The sequence below is a fragment of the Peromyscus eremicus genome, chromosome 4 (genome assembly GCF_949786415.1).
Source record: "Peromyscus eremicus chromosome 4, PerEre_H2_v1, whole genome shotgun sequence".
Taxonomy (NCBI): domain Eukaryota; kingdom Metazoa; phylum Chordata; class Mammalia; order Rodentia; family Cricetidae; genus Peromyscus; species Peromyscus eremicus.
Genome location: NC_081419.1, coordinates 29,831,073 through 29,851,576, shown reverse-complemented (window position 1 = coordinate 29,851,576; position 20,504 = coordinate 29,831,073). Strand labels below are relative to the sequence as shown.

At 40.9% G+C, this 20,504-nt stretch overlaps 1 pseudogene; it reads left to right on the top strand.

The window, feature by feature from the left end:
* Positions 1-415: 415 nt before the first annotated feature.
* On the top strand, positions 416-891 carry LOC131907718 (ubiquitin-conjugating enzyme E2 variant 1-like; annotated as a pseudogene).
* The last annotated feature ends 19,613 nt before the right edge of the window (positions 892-20,504 follow it).

Sequence of the window (20,504 nt, the reverse complement as noted above, 5' to 3'; positions counted from 1 at the left end):
ATTAATCTAAAGGAGACAGTGAAAAGATAATGTAAGAAAATCTGAAGTAAAAGCCAGAGACAAGATATGATCCTTGAATTTTAATCACGACTCTTACTTGTCTTGTCAATTAAATTTGAGTTTAAAATATCAGATCTATGATGGAGGCTGTGAATGTTAGGGGAAGATTTGAGAATATAAATGTCTCACAAAATATGGAATTAAATTTTACACTTAATAAGTACGTAACAAGATATTTTGTCATGTAGCAAGAATCTTTTTAAAATAATTTTATTATTTCATTAATATCGATATTTTACCTGCATGTATGTTTGCGTACTACCTGAGTGCCTGGTGTCTGCAGAGACCAGAAACTACACCAGAAACTACACCTCTAAGAATATTTTCTAAGAAAATTGTAGGACAGTGATGCAAGATGTCAGAGACCACAGACTTGGGAGTAAAAGTCCCTCTTAATTTCCTACTTTTGGAAAAGCTGGACGAAGGCCAGAAGGGAGTAGGCAACAGCATCGTTAGCTGGGGTCTAGGACATCACATGATATAAGATGGGCAGGGATGATAATTGGACCTTCAAGAATAATTTATTAAAACCTAACATACAGCCTTGAAATAGAACGTGGGCCCAAATATCAAGAAGCAGCCCCCAATCTGTAAGATTTGTAACAAAAGTCAATATGAGCCCCTCCAGTAGTTTGAACCAAGCACCACAATAGCGCAGGCAAAGTGGCGAATTCCCACAGTGTCAAAGTCGTCACACAGAAGCTTCGGCGCTTGACGACAGAGAACGTGAAGCTGCCACTGCTGCCAGTAGGACATTTACATCAATTAGTCATCAAGGCCCTGACCTCCCCTCCCCCATCCAACCCAAGTCTTCATTTTCCACAGTACTGAATTTTGTAGATATGCCTTGTAGACCTCAACATACCGAAGAGGAAGCTTCACTTGGACGTCATCCTGAGACACTGCCCTGATACTAATGTCTTGCCTGTTTGAAACACCTAAGTTGTGCTGTGTCACAACTTCAGGGGTGTAACCACTGTCTGCCTAGTTGAATGTCTGGGATCATGGAGGTGTGTCAAAATTGGTTTCCTTTGGGAGCAGTGAACGCAGCTAACACAACCGTGAACAAGTGCAATCACCTGCTGCTGATACCTGGCCTGGATCTGCCTTTGTCCACTCAGCTGTCCTGTCGCAGCTGCATGGTGGCCCTTGGAATAGATGGGAAGCCTTCAGGTAGCAGCCGTGGGACTACTGCTAGGCTTGGGGGTGCTTTGGCTGTACCCCTGCTTTCTTCAGTCTTAAGTAATGCCTTATCCAAGCCATCATCTCCCCGCCCCATCCCTCCTCTCTCACCCTTGGCCAAAGCTTAGATTGCAAAGCTCCCCTCTCTCTGAAATTGGCCTTGGATGAGGAATTTGGGGCTGCACACCCCCCCCCCACCTTTATCAAGGGGTACTGCTTTCTCCCTCCTCTTCAGCTCCCTTGTTGCCCATCACCACCCAAGGCTTGCTGTGGCCAGAAGCCATCGGGCGAGATTGGAAGACCCTGGCCTCCCTCACTTAGCTCTAAACCACACTCGTTCACTCACCATCAGCCCGGGAAGGAAGTGCTGGGTCCTCAGCCCTGCCGCCACCATCAGCCAATGCGCTTTGAGCTCAGGTTTCCAGGTGAACGGAGTAGTCAAAGGGTGACTCACATACACACGCACATTCACACATCCATCGACATACACGAGGTTAGCATGCCACAGTATTACTAGGAATGATTTCTCAGTCACGAGGTTATGGTATTTTCCTTCTATGCCCCTGTATTTTCAAAACACTTTATTTGGGTTGTTATTATTATGATGATAGAAGAAATGTTGATTCTAACATTTTGTAATGGGAGAAGACTATTGTCATTTTAGGCATATGTTCTATTTCCCCAACAAGCTGATAAGTTTCTGGAGGGCAAGAATGATTAAACTTACTTCTTTGGATCATAACATATACCATTATCCATAAATTAAAGTGCCCACTAAAAGTTTTGCAAGCAACAAATGACTGCTAAGTTTCTTTGCCTTCAATTCAAGCACATTCTAAAACATCAAAAGGAGAAAAATTTGTCAGACTACTTTGCTCTTAAATCAAAAGCTTCTATATGTATACCAAATTATGATCCTAAAAATTAGGCTGTTGTAAACTGTTTTGGAAGAGAATTAATAAAAAGTCGCTTTATTGTAACTGTGGGAATAGCGCGTGTGAGAACTTGCAGAGACCACAACAGCTTCCAAAGAGGAAGACTCTTCCTGCCTTTTCCTCAAGAAAAAGGACAGAATCTCTCTTTCGGAGGAACTAAGGGGTGAGTTGAAAAGGGCTGGCTGCATATTTCCACTGAAAACCCCATGCAGCCCAGGGTGGAAAGCAGTGTGTGGTGGCAGACCCTCTTCCTCTTGGTTCCATCTGTTTAGTGGCACTGTGCCTACCTTCCAGATGGTGTGCTGGCTTCACAGGGACAGAGGCGCCAAAAGATGGCTTTAGAGGACATTGTTACTACCACCCCTTTGGGCCTCTTGCCTTGGTAAGAACTCACTAGTGTTGGTGACCCTGTCACATTGCACATAGATTTTACGTTTTCAAGAAATAAGCAGTTCCAAGAGCTTACTGCGTCCTTTCAGTGGGCTGCCTGTTGGATTCCGGTCTTTCAAATGCTGGTACACTTTTTCAGAAGAATACCAATGGAGAGGAAAGAAAGGCTGAGAGTACCCAAGCAATTGAAGCAGCCAACACCCACAGTATGTGCCAGAGGACCACCAGGGTCATCTGACTGCTAAATGAACAAGATGAAAGTGGTATTGGCTGTGAAGCTAAGGCATTCTCTCCATGCGGGGGACGGGGAGCGAGTGTCTCTGTTAATGCAAGGAAGCTGGTCTCTAAGGTTGGGGTGTAACTCAGATTGCATACCTGCGATTAAAAGAGGCCCTGGATTGGATCCGTAGCACCACACAAACAGCTATAAGCAAGGAAAACAGTGTGTGTGGGGGGGTGCGCTCTAGGAGACACTCATTATAAAATGTATTCACATGTGTCTTGTGTTAGATCAGGATTGATGGAGGCGACATGAAAATAAAAGCCAGAAAAGAGGAGAGCAGCCTCTCCAGCAGCAGATTGCCCTTCAATCAGAAAATGAAGTACAGTGGAGACTGTTCCCAAGTCTCCTGGGCTCGGGTAGTGGGCTCCGATTTTATGGGGCAGGAGAGAGAGCTCTTGGGATGGAAGACTGGGTCTGCAGTTCTGTTCTCCTGCAGTCTCAGAGTCATAAATACCAGTGGAGGTTGTTGGTATGTTGATCTTATCAGGAGGGCCCACATCCTGACTTCCTGCAAAAGATGTCATCAGCTCACCAGCTTTCCTGTCTAGAGTTCCTTGGCTCACCTGAGCCTTTTCAGTTGCCAAAGCTGTTGGGGTAGATAAATAAGAATTTATAGTTTCTGTTGAAGTATTTTTTTAAAAAAAAAAAATTAAGATAAATCTTTTACACAAGTATAAGATAAATATATAAAGTACAGGTGTTACCCTGGACCCCCTTTTTTAACAGAATTTCCCTATGCAGCTATGGTTGGCCCAGAACTCTCTATATAGACCAGAGTGGTCTTGGACTCACAGTGATTCTCCTATGTCTGTGTCCTTGATTCTGAAATTAAAGACACACAAGTCACATCTGGCCTAACTCTTTATTTATGTCACCAGAAGAATGACAAAGTCAAATCAAAAAATGTGTCAGGAACCAGTTATATGAACATTTGAAAGCACAGAAGTGGTTGTCTAGGTAAGACATAAAGATGGGGTTCAACAAGGCAAAAATGCTACCACTTTTATGGAAATATTTTCTGGGGGAAATCCAAATAATAGTATTTCAGGGCTTCTGGGTTTCCATTGAGCAGTAAATAATGAAGTCTAGCATAAGTGTATTCTGGGGAAAAAAAAAAAGAAGTAATCTCCCAGGATAGACTTGTTAACAAGATACCCTACTGTGTCTAGAAAAGAATATGCCATACTCTCTTTTGTCCTATTTCTAAATCTTGAGTATATATAAACTCATATACATGAGTTACATACATAAATGGTCCTCATTCAAGTATTAGGTTGCCCTGTGTCAGAGCCTGGCAGCCAGTGTCCACTTTGACATATTGATAGGCACCTTGGTTAGCCACTTGTCCTGAGTTTCTTTGGGATCTAACACTCCCAGCTAGTCAAAAGGCAGAGAATAACTGTCTATGGAATGCTCAGCCATAAATCAGATATTGATACATACTGAGCCCCAAGGAAAAACCATAAGAGCCAGCAGTTAGTGAAAACTGGGGTCAAACAGCATCCTATGCTATGGCAGGATGGATGTACCCATGAACTCACAGCAGCTGTCATTGACTGACAAGATCAAGCCAGAAAACACTCCAGCATGGATAGGACAGCTCATGAAGCCTCACTCTGGCTGAGGAACTATTGACTGTAGATGGTGGCTGACAGGGGAAGAGTTAGTTTTTTTAGGAGTGTGATCCACAGTAGGTTAACCATGTTCTAGTGGATGGGCCTGTGCCCATGCCTATATAGGCAACAGTAATTGAACTCAGTGGGCTACAAGAAAGAAAAAAGGTTGACATAAAGTCGAGATGAGGACATGGGGCAATCTGGGAAGAGTTGGACAGGGAGTAAAGACTGAGTATGATTTAAATACATATAAATGAAAATCTTAAAGAATAAATGAAGAATATTAAAAGAGAATTCCGGTACAATTAATGTTTGCTTGAAAACTGCCAACACAGAAACCTGATTCCTTTCATATAGAGAAGTTTTTAAGAACATTAAGGAGCAATAAATTATGCTTAAAGCTTTTATGATTTTTAGCTATAAACCTACACTTTTCCAGGAATCTCACAAGAATCTGCATTCACACTAAAAAAAAAATGAGTCTTAATGTGCACTGGTTTTATCTTATCAGGTTGAGATCCTATCTGAGGCACCATTAGAGGCTGACCTATCAAAAGGAGAAGATGTTTCTTAGCAACTGAGATGTAACTTGGTTGAGAGTCACCAAAATTACATATATTAGTGTGACATGTAACCATGGCTCTTCCTTGAGAGCCCACATTCAGTGGGATAAGTCTATCGTATCTTTTCCCAGAGTACCTTTCTACTAACCCTCATGCAGAAGTGTTTATTAAACTTCCAATCTGGTCAAGTTTAACTCTGCTTCATATTGGCTTGGCTTGTAATTCTTCTCTGTGATCAAGTCAAGAATTCCACGTTCACATCACTGAAGAACCTGACGCTGCTGCGTGTGGTAGTATGGAGCTGTGTGACTGACCTGTGCCCACTGCCACTGATAATTTTACTTCAGGATTCAAGATTTTGCATATTTTAGGGGGGAAGTCATTGAACTTTTATTAAGTTGTAATAGTTAGCTTTTCTTTCTAAATTATCTTACTCCTATAATCTCCTTGATTGTCAAGAAAGTCCATTTTATTTCATTTTGAGTCTCTTTACTATTGATTCTTTGGTGATTTATTCTTGATATCGAGAATCTAGATAACCTTATCATTAGTGAAATGCCAACTTAAGCATTTCAATATAGTTTGTTTTGTTTTGTTAATTAATTTATTTTTATGTGTCTGAGTGTTTTGCCTGCATGTTTGTGTACCACATGTGTGCAGTACCTGTGGAGGCCAGAAGAGGGCATTGGATCTCCTGGGAATGGACTTGTAGACAGTTGTAAGTGGCCATGTGGGTGCTGGTTATTGAATCCATGGCCTCTGGAAGAGCCTTCAGTGCTCTTAGCCCTTGAGCCATCTCTCCAGCCCTTTGATGTAATTTATAAAATGGTTAAACTTAAAATAGTGTTCCTGGAATGCACTCATAGCATACATTTCTCTTTTTCTTTCAGTTACTCCAACTCAAATTATGTGAAGTTTGGAAGAAATTTTTTGATGCTGTGGCTGCTACATGTGTCTAATACATAAGTAAATCTGTACTCCATGTGTTCAATGTAGTGTGAGAGAGCACACACACACACACACACATACACACACATACACACACACAAAGAGAGAGAAAAGAGAGAGGGAGAGAGAGAAATAAAACATGTATCATATATATGTATACACAAAACATATCTAGTCATACATGTATCTGCAAACATACATACCTGCTGACTTGTACTTAGAGAACAATTATAAGATCCAGGTTTTTCATATTTATACGAATTTGATTATTCATATGTTCTGTTGAGTAGTATTCCTTTCATTAAGTAATATTTTCACCATGTTCAACATTGGAACAGCTACTGAAGATAAAAATTTAAAAATAAAAGTAGACATGAACTTCCCACATGAAGCTCATGGAAAAGAGCATGGAAACACACTGCCTGCATATGGATTTATCATCTAGACACCACTCATCCAGTTTCACATTTCTTTTCTGACACCCACATGATGCTGTCGCTACAAGCCACTTTCACGTCACAGTTCAAGCTTCATTCCTGCACCTTTGCATCATGACTTTGTGTTGTAACACAGTGGACAGCAAGTGTTCAGAGAAGTCTTTTCAACATGGAAATGACTGGTCATCACTTGACTATTCATGCATAGAACAGTAAATCACATAAGGAAATATCCTTAAGAGCATAGTCAATTATCTCAGCATATAGCAGCAATTCAGGGAACCATAAGCAGATCCCTGGAAGGGCACTTGTCCTCCTGTGGGGACGTGGCTCAGGTGAAGCTGCTACACAATTACTGAGTGAAAAGAAAGGAGACATGTCATGTGAGCCTAGAGAATACAGATGGGCTCCTGTGGACCTCTAGCACGTCCATCTAAAACCCTCCCCCTGTCAGCACCACGCCAAGAGTCTCACTCCTTTCCATTCAGAGGGTGTCCTCACTAGTAGTGACTTTAGAGATGATGACTGCTCTCTGCAATTTTTCTATCATTGTAATTAAGTCACAGACACGTGTCCAGCTTGGGATAAAGTCCTGGTTCCTGTGATGTTTCCAGAGGGCTAAGCTTGTTTCCCTCACTCATCATCACTAGCTGGTTTTCTGGGGCTGCCCTTGTGATATATGTTTTAACTTGTGGTTCCCTGAATATAGTGAAAGGAAAGTTTGTTTCTGATATTTTGGTTAGAAAATGATTCCTAAGAGAAAAGGAAAGTAGGGAAGAGAAGGAGGGGATATTTTACAAGTTACAGGTGCTGGTGAGGATAATCTTTGTGTCTTAGTTAGGGTGTCTATCACTTTGAAGAGACACCATGACCACAGCAACTGTTTTAAAGGAAAGCATTTAACTGGGGTTGCTTACAGATTCAGATGTTTAGTCCATTATCATCATGGTGGGATATAGAGGTGTGCAGGTAGACATGGTTCTGGAGAAGGAGCTAAGAATCCTACATCTTGATCTACAAGGAACAGGAAGAAAACTGAGACACTGGGCATGGCTTGAGCATATATGAGACTTCAAAGCCCACCCCCATAGTGACACACTTCCTCTAATAAGACCATACCTACTCCAATAAAGGCCTACCTCTCAATAGCATCATTCCTTATGAAAGCTTATGGGGGCCAATTACATTCAAACCACCACACTTTGTAAGGGACATTAGTAAATGAGTTCCTGACGTTTTCATTTGTAGGAAGAAAGGCAATAACTTGTGACCTTAGAGTACATCCTCCGTTGTTTGAAAATATCCATATTATGAATGAGTACCATGTGAGTTCCCACAAGTACCCACACCTCACTGTATTGGAGAAGCCTTAGGGCAGAAAGCAACAAGTACATATCCTGTGGAAGATCAAGGAGGCTTTGTGAGGCACAGGGGCTGGATTGGTCAAACCAGGTTCAGAATTGCAGTAATGGCTGGAGGAAAAGATAAGTCAGTAAAGATGTGAACAACACGCAAGTTCCATTTTGATTGTGTGAAAAGCAATACTCAAATTAGACCAATTTTTCAGTATTAAAATGCAGTTGCTCTGGCCGGGCGGTGGTGGCGCACACCTTTAATCCCAGCACTCGGGAGGCAGAGGCAGGAGGATCTCTGTGAGTTCGAGGCCAGCCTGGGCTACCAAGTGAGTCCCAGGAAAGGCGCAAAGCTACACAGAGAAACCCTGTCTCGAAAAAACCAAAAAAAAAAAAAAAATGCAGTTGCTCTTTAGGCATGCTCATATTTAACTATATGTCATACTTTAAGAATATCTCTTATCCACAAAAAGTGAAGCCATAGGAATAAAATATTTCTTCCCATACTTGTGTCATGAAGTTCTGTATTATTTCTTCTACTCCCAAGTCAGGAAACTAAAGCCTCATTGAGTAGGACTATCTAACTCCATACAGTATTATCTAAAATAAAATAATAACAAGGACACAAATAAAACACAAGAGAAGAAGCATAACCTGAGTCAAGCTGGGTGTATGCCCATATCAATATTTCTCTGTGTCTTGTGACTACAGTCCGTTGCAAACCAAGTTCTCTAAACCAGGCCCCATTGAAATAATCACAGAACAATGCCAAGCATTTTTCTTTTGTGTGTTTCTTTTAGTCTTCTAGACTTTAAAAAAATATATAATCATTCCCACTGAGCTGGATTTTTCTTGGATCCAAATGGACAATAAATTCCTCCTTGGAAAGGCGATTTCTTGCCTGTGACTTACTTCTCAATAGTTATAATCATTTGTGAAACAGATTAAGAAACACCTTTGACATTTGCCTGTGGCTTTCAGATTGCTTTGTGGCTATTCTTCTCCACACTGAAATCTGAATGAATGAGTCACTAGCATGCTAGAAGAAAAGAAATCCACATGTGAAATAAAGAAAATACAGGAAGGGGCTGGGGACTTATTGGAAAGAGCAGTAGGCTGTAATCTAGTTAGTAAATAATAATGCAAACCCGGGCACAATGTAAGTGAAAAGAACAAATTGGTTGGCCTGAGGAGATTTCATAAAAATTTTGACATTGTACAGCTAGAAAATCCTCTAGTCTATTCACATCCATTAAAGCATTTCTTGTTATATGTATTTTTTTTAAGAACAAACAAAAAAATTAAGGAAAGTGGGTTTCTAATGGATTTATTTGTTGTATGATTCTTTGTTTCACCCTATATAAAAGCATTCTTTTAGGATACCAGAGAACCAGGTAAATGACCTAATTCACCTTAGCAAATTTGCATGTACAAAGAAAGTAAGAGATGAGCGTTTCTTAAGAACCATCAATAACTATCTCCATTTGTTCAGCAATGGAAGAGGAGTTGTCTATTCAACTACCTCAATCCCCTCAAAAAACTCCTATTAGCTTAAAAATATAGAAACTCAGATAAGAAAAAATGGTCTACAATTCAACACCAAAAATCACAGAACATCCTGATAATCTTTCAAGTAACTTTAGTGTCTATCTATACAAAGAACAAACATGTAGATATAACTCCTTAAGTAAGAGGCCATGAAATAACCCCAAAGAGAGCACATTGTAAGTACTATTTTCATTTGTTTGCTCCCAAATTCCGTCTGTGCCATGATGAAATACAATCACACACATCTATTCACACACCCTCATATGTGTATATAATACATATAGACATATGTTATCAGAAATTTTGAGGCATCCCACCTAGAAAACCTCCTTGTTACTGGGGAAATTGTGGTTTCCTCTCTGGGTTTTTAGTCTCCTTAATTTAAAAAAAAAAAAATAAGAACAGATTTAGGAAGAAGCTTGGAAACAATCTTACTGGAATTTAAAAGACACCCCCACCCCCACCCCCACCCTGGCCAACCTAGGGCAGGCAAGTGGGAGATCTCAGCAGCTGTCTGGAGGGAGGGACATGGAAAAGAGGAAGGAAGACATATATTCTTGATTTAGGCACAGAGAGGTTTGACAAACAACCTCACAGTAAAAAGGAGGCAGGTTCAGAGAACGAGTTAAAAAGCCCGGAGTACCAGAGAAAGCTGCAGGACTTGCACTTTGGCTGGAATTCCAAAGAAAGAGAAAACAAGAAAAAGGTAGAATTCTGGCTGCCGGGCAGACCGACCAGAACCTGGTAGTGGGGATTCTGGGAAGGAAAAGTGCACTTTCTCATTAAAGGAATAATTGTTTCATCTTTTTAGTATGGCTTTAAATGTGTCTGCCTTTTTAAGAGGTGTTGCCTAAAGCAGGTGATTGACAGGTCTAGCTGAATTAATTCTCAAGGGAAGAAACAATCTTGTGTTCCTTCTCTTCCCCCAGGGCCCCAGGTAGATGTCATTCTATTGACCAGGAAAACATAGCTTTTCCCTAACGGGCTAGATAAGAGTCCTGACTGAAGCTGCTGTAACACATATAAGCATACACCCTTTATGTTTGAATTATAAGTGTAAATGAGCAATTGACATTAAGCCTTCTGAAAAAACATCATGGGCCTTGCTTTGAAAGTAAAACTGATTTTTATTTTAAAAATTACTCAATACAAAATGAAAAATGATGAAAAGGAAAAAATTGTAATTCAATGTCTGGAATATGATCATTCAAAACATTTAAAATCACATTTGTTCTATTCATATTGTTTTAAATAACCCTAACAGCTATACAATTTTCAATTATTTTAAACTCTGTATGCTTTGATTTTATTCCTTTCTTCCTATGTTCTACCAGTTTGTTTTTCACAGGTTCTTTCCTCAAGGCCAGACATTATGATGCACACTTGTCATCTTAGCTCTTGGGAAGCTAAGGCAGGAGGATTGCCTCGAATTTCAAGTCCAGCCAGGATTACACAATGAGGCCTAGCTCAAAATAAAAATGAAGTAAATAAGACAAAACATTTGCCTAGCATGATGTAATCTCTCCCCAGAGTGTCCGCCCCTTTGTATTTACTATAGTCAAAAAGACTGTATTACCAAAAGTAACCTAGAGTTTCCACAGAACCCCCAAGAAATTTCTAACAGAATTCTTCATATTATTGGGGGAAAAAAAATAGAAAATTTACATAGAAGCAACCCTCAAGATGACTCAAAGGCCTTACTTAAAAATCTCAAACCTGAATTGTTAGAGGAAATCAGTCCATGTCTTGGGCACAGGCAAGAACTTTCTGAGGAGAACCTCAGAGCCCACCCCACTCTGGAAACCTAGTGTGCTGCCTATAACTTGTTCTCAGTGAGTTTTTTGTTTTTGTTTTGGGGTAGTTTTTTTCTTTATTAAGAAATTTTTTATTCCTTTTCCATGCCAACCACAGATACCCCTCTCTTCCCTCCTATTGCTCCCTCCCCAGCCCCCACCTCCACCCCGCAACCCACCCCACATTCCCTTCTCCAAAAAGGTATGGCCTCTCATGGGGAGTCAGCAGAGCCTGGTACATTCAGTTGAAACAGGCCTAAGCCCCTCCCCCTTGAATCAAGGCTGTGCTAGATATCTCACCATAGGTAATGGGCTCCAAAATGCCAGCTCATGCACCAGGGATGGATTCTGATTCTACTGCCAGGGGGTCCCTTAAGCAGATCAAGCTACACAACTGTCTCACTTATGCAGAGGGCCTAGTCCAGTCCCATGGAGGCTCCACAGCTTAACAATTATTTTCTTTGGGGAATTCTTGTGTTATTCTGGGAGTCTATGCTCATGTTGTAGTTTTAGATATGTATTTTCCTTCTTTTTTTAAAAAAAAAAGATTGACTATACTTGTTGTGATCTCCTAAAGCCAGGAGGACATAGGCTAACAATAGAAGTGACTTAACAATCAGACCTCAGTGGCCGCTATTACTCTGGGATCACGATTACTTCATTCTGACACATCTTGATTTTCAATAGCCAGTTCTTGGCTCAAAATTTTGCCATTTGATTCTATGTTCTAGGCTAACTTTTTTAAAAGTACATAGGCCTTAAGACATGCATCAGTTCTTTGCACCTTTACTGATTTTGCATTCCATGAAGCCACTGGACTTACTTCATATAAAATTTATGATTCAGGCTTTAGTCATATTTTTGTGTTTGTTTAATGGAAGAGGAAATGTTAACCTTTCCTCATTGTTTTTAGGTGACATAGAGGAATTGCAGAAGCTGGTGACTAAATTACGTTTCATCTTATGATAACAAGCAGATGGCTCTTAGGTGTGGTTATGTAGCTCACTGATGTTGATAATCTGTCCAGACATCTATGCAAGCATTACTTAAGACAGGAAGGTTTATAAACACCTTAAATTTATTTCCCCCTGCTCTTAATGCTAGAGGACCATGATCAAGTTCCTGGATATCTCTTGAGCATCCCCTTCCTTTCAGAGACTACTTCCTCTTAAGCCCTTGTATAGTTGAAGTGATGAGTATTTTGTATCCCCTCTCTTTAAGGTTTATTTTATAGAGATAACTTTAGTCTTCAGGCACAGATAATTTGTTTTGCATGTGATATAGAAAAGAATATTCTTCCCATCTATAATGGTTAATATTATCAATTTAAGAAAATCTAGAATGACCTAGGAGATAAGACTCTGGCCATGATAGGGATTTTCTAGAGTGAATATACTGAGGTGGTAAGATATACTGTAAATATGGGTGGCACGTTCCATGGGCTGGGAAAATGTGAGCTGAATAAAAAGGGAAAAGTGAGCTGAGCACTTGTATTTATTTCTTCCTACTTCTGGATTGCAGAAACAACGTAACCAGCAGCCTCATATTTTTGCCACCAAGCCTTTCTTACCATGGTGGACCATACCCTCAAATTGCAAGTCCGAATAAACCCTTTATTACTTAAGTCTCTTCTGTCACAGCAATGGGAAAGTGACTAATACAGAAAATTGGTTGTGAGAAATGGATCCCTGCTGGGGTAAACCTGACCTTGTGCTTCATAGACTTTCGGCATCAGTGTTAGTGTGTACATGTGCACATGAAGGGATGTAAGGAAAGGTTTGGGGAAGGACTGTGGATGAGTTCCAAGTTGCAGTCTAAAGAACTCATAGAATATTGTAAGCAGAGCTTAATAAGCCACTCTGGGGAAGTTCAGAAGATCACTGAGCTGAGAGACATGGGCACAGGGGAGAACTGGCTCAAGGTTTCAGATGGGAGCAAGGACTCTATAGAGAACCAGGGTGGATGTCATTTACGTTACATTAAGAACCTGCATGCTCTCTGGGCATGTCCAGACAACTCAAACGGGCAGCATTAGAAATAACAGAGGGATGTGTTTGGTAGAGAGAATGTCAAGACAAGATGGCAGCTAGGCTGTTGAATGGTTGCTGCTCCCTGCTCTTATTCAGGTCTACAAAGACAGCAGAAAGATATGGAAACATAAATTTGGGCAAGGAAAGGACTGTACAGAAGCTTTAAATTATATACAAGACAGATGTGCAGAAATAGCTATAATCATTAAAGAGATTAGACCATGAAAGAGTCACATGATGCTGTGCCTTTCTCAGAGGGCTGCTGAGGCCAGGCAACACATGCCAATGCCTGCCAGGACTGAGGTTTCTACAGAGACCTTGGATGGCTATTGCATCCAGGAAGATGAAGCTTAAGTTACAATGAAGAGCCCAAGATGTTGATGCCGGAACCATGGGACATTGACTGCAGCAAAGTACATGCACAGAAAGAAGTGAGATGTGCTCCAGGGAGCAGAGGTAGGGTAGAGTGGGGCCTTGTGGAGCCCCACCACAAGCCATAGGTGGTATCTACCATGCTGGATTGAGGTCTTGCTTGGATCTGATCATTTTTTGCCATGCTCTTATTCTTCCACTTAGGAATGGAAATATTTAATCTATGCCACTGCATTAAAAGATTGCCTTGAGCATCAGAAGAGACTTCAGACTTTGAACTTTTACACAACGTTGGAACTGTTGGGAATGATAGGAACTCTTGAAGTTGAACTGAATGCATTTGGCTTTATGAGTTGCCCATGAACTTAAGGAGACAAGAGATAGAGGAATTAGCTTCAAAGTGATAGATTTGATTGCCAACAAGATCAGAAGTGCCTCAGAGACAAGGCTCTGGGCACTGTTATAAGGGACTTTCTAGATCAGATTAACTAAGACACTTACACAGACTCTAAATGTGGGTGGCCCCTATCCATGTGCTGGGTTCCAAGACCGCATATGGAGGAGAAAGAATGGTAAGCATTACCATTTATTGCTTTCTGCTAGAGTGTGGCCAGCTGCCTTGGGCTCCTGCTGCTGTGACTTTATAGCCACAATGGACTGTACCCTCAAACTCTGAGCCAAAATACACCCTCCCTTCCTTAGGTTGATATTATCGGGCATATTTTGTCACAGAAACAAGAAAAGTAGCTAAAATAGTGTTTACAAGAAAAACACATTGCTTTTCTTTTTTTCATTAAGAAAATTTTTTCATTTATTTTATACACCAGTCCAAGATCTCCCTCTTCCCTCATCCCCCCCCCGAGTCTCCATCCCCAACCCACCTCCCACTCCCCCCACAAGAAGGCAAGGCCTCCCATTGGGGAAGCACATCCAGTAGAGGCAAGTCCAAACCCTTCCCCTGCCTCAAGGCTGCACAAGGTGTCCCATCATAGACAGTGGGCTCCAAAAAGCCAACTCATGCACCAGGGATGGATTCTGATTGTACTGCCAGGGGGCCCCCCAAGCAGATCAAGCTACACAATTGTCTCACCATGCAGAGGGCCTAGTCCAGTCCCATGCAGGTTCCACAGCCATTGATCCAACTTTCATGAGTTCGCACTAGTTTGGTTTGGTTGTCTCTGCAGGTTTCCCCAACATGATCCTGATACACTTGCACGTGGAATCCCTCCTCTCTCTCTTTCTGACTGGACTCCTGGAGCTCTGCCTGGTGTTTGGCTGTGGATCTCTGCATCTGCCTCCTCCATCATTGGAGAAAAGCTCTGTGATGACAGTTAGGGTATTCACTGTTCTGATCACAGGGGCAAGCCAGTTCAGTTCAGGCACCATCTCCACTATTTCTAGTAGTCCAAGCTGGGGTCATCCTTGGGGATTCCTGGCAACTTCCCTAGCACTGGATTTCTCTCTGTCCCCATGATATCTCCCTCCATCATGGTATCTCTTTTATTGCTTTCCCACTCCATTCCTGTTCCAGCTCGACCATCCCATTCCCTTATGTTCTCATCCCCCATCCCCTACCCTCCATTGCCCACCCCTTACCCCCAGTTCACTCATGGAGATCTCATCTATTTCCCCTTCCCAGGGCAATCCATACATTCCTCTTTGGGTCTCCCTTGTTAGCTAGCTTCTCTGGAGTTGTGGGTTGTTGTCTGGTTATCCTTTGTTTTACTTCTAGTATCCACTTATGAGTGAGTACATACCATGTTTTTCCTTCCGAGTCTGGGTTACCTCACTCAGGATTGATATTTTCTAGTTCCATCCATTTGCTTGCAAATTTCATGATGTCATTGTTTTTCTCTGCTAAGTAGTACTCCATTGTGTATATGTACCACATTTTCTTTTTCTAGAAGTGCTATCTCCTTTTGCTTAGGATGCACTCTCCAAGATTTTAGATAAAAAATTTTTACAATGGTCATCAAGAATATTTTATTTCCCATTTATCGCCGGTACTTAAAAAACCCACTAGTATGGCCAGGAAGACAGCTCAGTGGAGAAAGGCACTTGTTACCAAGCCAGATGACCTAAATTCACTCACAGGAACTCAGGTGGTAGAAGGAGAAGGATGATTCTTGCAAATTGTCCTCTGATGTCCATATATACACCATGGCATATGCAGCAAAGTTTAATATATATAATATATTATAGATGATATATAATGTATATATTACATGAATCACATGTGAAATGACAAACTACAACTGAAATTCAGTGTCATTGTAGGACGTCATGACAAACTAAGAAGCTGAAGAAAGACTTGTTCCATGTAAAGAGGGAAGCAGGCTGGGGCAATGGCTCAGCCAGTGCTTAACTCAGAAGCACTAGGAATTTAATCTGATCCCTGGAATCCCCACAGAAGTACCAGTCACAGTTGGTGGCACTGAATTGCAAAAGCAAATGACATAAGCAGTGCTTAGGGAAAGATGTCAGAGATTGTCCTCTGACCTCCACATGCATGAGTACATGCACCCACACTGACATGTGTACACATACCAACACACCATGTATGCATGCACACAGACACACACACACACACATACAGAGAGAGAGACAGAAAGAGAGAGAGAGAGAGAGAGAGAGCGCAGGCACAGCCAAAACTTATATGCAGGATCTGAAGTACAATGCTGCCCAAACACTTCTCTTTTCTTTTCCTTCCTTCCTTTCTCTCTCTTTTGTTTTTTTGTTGTTATTTGTTTGTTTGTTGTTGTTGTTTTCTTGAGGACAAGGTCTCTCTCCATACCCCAGGCTGTCCTGGAACTGACTGTGCAGACTGGGATGACATCAACTCATGGAGATCTGCCCGCCTCTGCTTCACAAGAGTACTGGGATTAAAGGTGTGTGTCATCATGCCTGGCAAGCTCTTATTTCAAGTTAGAATAGACGTAGGATTTCTAGTAAATTCCTTGAGTGTTCCCCTTAGTAGATGAATTAAAACTTAAGATCTATAAACTGGGATAAGGGCATTGATATGAGTGAGAAGCAACAAAAATCAAATAAAAGAAGAGTAGTAAAGAAAGACTTGCAAAGGAATGAAATAATTCCTTTGATTGTGTAAGGACATTGCTGCCTATTGAGGTTTGGATATGGGTGGGCGTGTTCCCTCATATGCTGGAGCTCTGGTCCCCAGAGTGGCAGTGTTGAGAGGCAGTGAAACCTTTTGGATATGTGGACCAATGCAAGTTAATTACACCATAAGGACATCAGCAAAGGATGAGTTAATACTTGCCTCCCTGAGTAAATTAGGTCTTGCCAGCGTGAGTGGTCAAAAGAAGACAGGCCTAGCCCAGAGCCTCTTTAGCGATCTCTCCTGTTCCGTGATCTATTGTCCATCTGCTCTTGACATTGTAACCTTATATACCGCAAGTGCTCAACATTGGCTGAACACATGGGGCTCCCCAATCTTGGTTCTTCACCCTCCCAAACTTCGAACTAAATCAACCTCTCTCTATAAGATGCCCAGGCTTGAGCACCTTGTTACAAACAAATAAAAGATACTCACCTACTGACAGAACACAAAGATTAAGCAGGGATCAGGAAGGAAAACTGAAGGGTGGGCTTAGAGAAAAAAAATAATGATTTACAAAATATAGATGAAAGTCTGAATTTCTTGCTGAGTTGTGGTTAAGATTTCCAATTCTGGAAGAATCACAAAAACAATCATTGAAAACAAACATGTTTCAAAGGCAAAACTGAGGACATTTTCAACATGTGGACATCCTGGTATGTTGTAAAGGCATTTTCCAGCCTTTTCTTCCTCATCTCCATGTGTATTCCAGTGTGACTTTACAGATCCCCTTTCGCGAGGTAGATTTTACTTCCCCTTCCTGAGATGCAAAGCGCTCTTGTGACAGGCTTTGGCCTGTAGGACAGGGTGCGAATGGCACTGTGCCAGATCACAAGAGGCATCTGTGCTTCCTGTCCTCTCCCCTCACGGCGATCACAAAAACAAGCTTGTGGTAGCTCAACCAGGGACATGCAGCAAAGAAGAATCGTCTTACACGGAGCTGACTGTAATAACCTTAACACACAAATTCCCAACACAAGCAATTCGAGAAGGGAGCAGCCAGGCATAGGACAGATCAGCGCAACTACCCAGCTGACCCGAGGTTTCCGCACAAAATTGAATCATTATTATTATGTGTCAGAGTTTTACCAAAGTTGGCCAACCATATCTCAGACAAAATGAACAGAAATACATTTACACCAAGGTGAAGACATGGACCATGTACAACGTGGAGGAAATCAGAAGAAGGAGGCGGAAGATGAAATGAGAAGGCAGACAACTCGGCTGCTAACACAGGTCACCTTGCCTTTCCCCACTGCAAAACAGATGCAAAAGCAAATCTGGGATAAGAGTGTGCAGTATTTTAAAAAGTGTTACCAAGGTTGTGCACATAATCAAGTTTGTTCATTAAAATGACAAACATATTTTAAACATGCAAGATATGGGAATTATACTCTATGTGTTTTGTTACAAAAACTTAAGTAGATACGCATTTTGATGTGTTAAATTATAAGTAAAGGCAATAGTAGCTTTATATACTATTTTCCAACTTAACATTCACTCTCTACCAAGTGAAAATAAATATGATTACTTTTATTAAGTGATGATTCTGTCAAGCAGAGTGTTTATACTTGAAATGACTAATCCTTAATTCTATTTTAACATCCCTGAAAATGTATGTTGTTCTCTCAGTTTAATGAGAATGGAAACATTACGCCCAAAACAAATGATGATCAACCTTTCTATGAGCTGAGAACTGGCAGAATCTAACAGCTGTTATAATTCTGGATCTAAGTGTATTACTATCAATAAAATGATTCCTTATGAATAAACAAAATGCAGCAAATAGTAACAGTCTGAGTCTAAAAATTCACATCACATTAAAAATCCTGGGAGAATGGAAGCATGGTAGCCCCTGCCCATAATCTCCCACTTGGGAGGCAGAGAAAGGGCCATGAGATCCTGAGTCTTAGGCAGCCAGATCATGAGGTACACTCAAAACCTCTCTATATCTCAAAATAAACAAATAATTAAAAAGTGGGAGAGTGAGAAGTCACAATACATGGGTGCCTCATCTTACTCTTTTCACCTTTGAATAATAGAAATATTTATTGAAAAATTAATAGTGAACTTAAAACCACAGCTGCTAGCAAATCAAAAGACCATATGGCAAAAGACAGAGAACAGAACATTGTCAAATGAAACATAAGAAAAAAAACTTAAAGCCAAAGTAAAACTATGCGTATCAGACCTTTGTGGTTATTAAGGTTTTAAATTCTTATGTGAAAGTGAGTGGTTATCTCACTTCTTAAAAAAAAAATCTGAAAATATTGAGAGATAGCTTTAAGTCAAGTCAAAATATTTCATAAAGGCAAATGGGAAATGATTTATCAAAAAAATTACATATAAAATGACATTGCTAAGTTCAAGTGAATACATTTGTATATGCATATATGCATATTTTAAATGCCCAGTAAACTCTTGAACATTTGTGCAAGACACGACAGAACATCTGAATCATATGAAGGAAAACAGGAACTGTAAGGGAAAATTAATATCACGTTGTTTCCTGTGAAATGTGGTGTGTCTGTTCCTTGGAAAACTCACAGAATTCACATTTACGAGTTAAACAGTCTGGGAGCAGGTATTTAGAAACAATTCTGAGAAGGACAGGGAGGTTTCTGAGGTTAAACCTAATTGTTGGAGGAGATTACAGATAAATTACTCATATTTGTCTGTGGACAGGAGCCTTGATCACAGATACAGACAGATTTTTAATGGCTGGAGTTGATTCCATAGGGTTGAAACCCTACTGATGGCTTTTCTCTTCACCCACCTGACCGTGGAGACTTGGTCTCAAAGTCCTGCTCTATAAACCACCAAGAGGAAGCCACAAGAAGACTGACTCACTGTGGTACTTAATGGGGAATTGTGGCCTTGTCTCTCCAGGTGAAGTGGGGGAAGAGTCTTGTGGTTGCACCTGTTCTGTACCGTGGCCTTGAGATCCAAAGTTCTGGACTGTTCCTATTTATTCTGGCTGGGCAGGAAGTGCAGTAGCAACAACAGACAGAGACAGGTCACACCAAAACAGACAGTTAACTGACCTCGGTGTAGAGTCATCTACAAGAAGAGCTGCTTACCTATTTGGCTCTAAGTAGCCTCAGTCTTTCCCTGAATTGGCTGAGAAGGGAGAAGTGGAGTGGAGGTGGATGGAGGAACAGGACATGTGAACTCAGAATGCGGTATTATAGGCATTAAACACACACCTCCTCCGCACAACCTGAGTGACTGTTGGAACAAAAAACAAGACCCAGGCTCTTTTTCTTTCCTTTCATAGAGCAATATTGCCACTTAACACACTTGTGAAGCCTGAGCACAGAAAAAAACTAAAAATCCCACTACAGATAAAAACTTAGGGCGGTGGTGGCACACGCCTTTAATCCCAGCACTCGGGAGGCAGAGCCAGGCGGATCTCTGTGAGTTCGAGGCCAGCCTGGGCTACCAAGTGAGTTCCAGGAAAAGGCGCAAAGCTACACAGAGAAACCCTGTCTCGAAAAACCAAAAAAAAAAAAAAAACATATCCAGAAACTAACAAATCCAATGTAGAAAACAGGTATTCAAAATACAGTATCATTCCCAGAGAGATATGAAGAGATGTAAAAAGCATAATGTAATATTAGTTTTGGAGAGGGGTCCATGGGAGATATTAGAATGAAGCATCGTTTTTTAGACAGGAATAAATGGGTTAAATGGAAGATTATAAACATTGAACATGAGCTAGTGAGCTAGATGTTTAAGATGAAGAACTCTCACAATGCTTCATCACAGGATAAAAGATTGAGAAAATGAAGGAAATGTTAAATAGAAATACATGCATGTACATATATATATGTATATATATATATATGTATGTATATATATTCAATCAACACACATA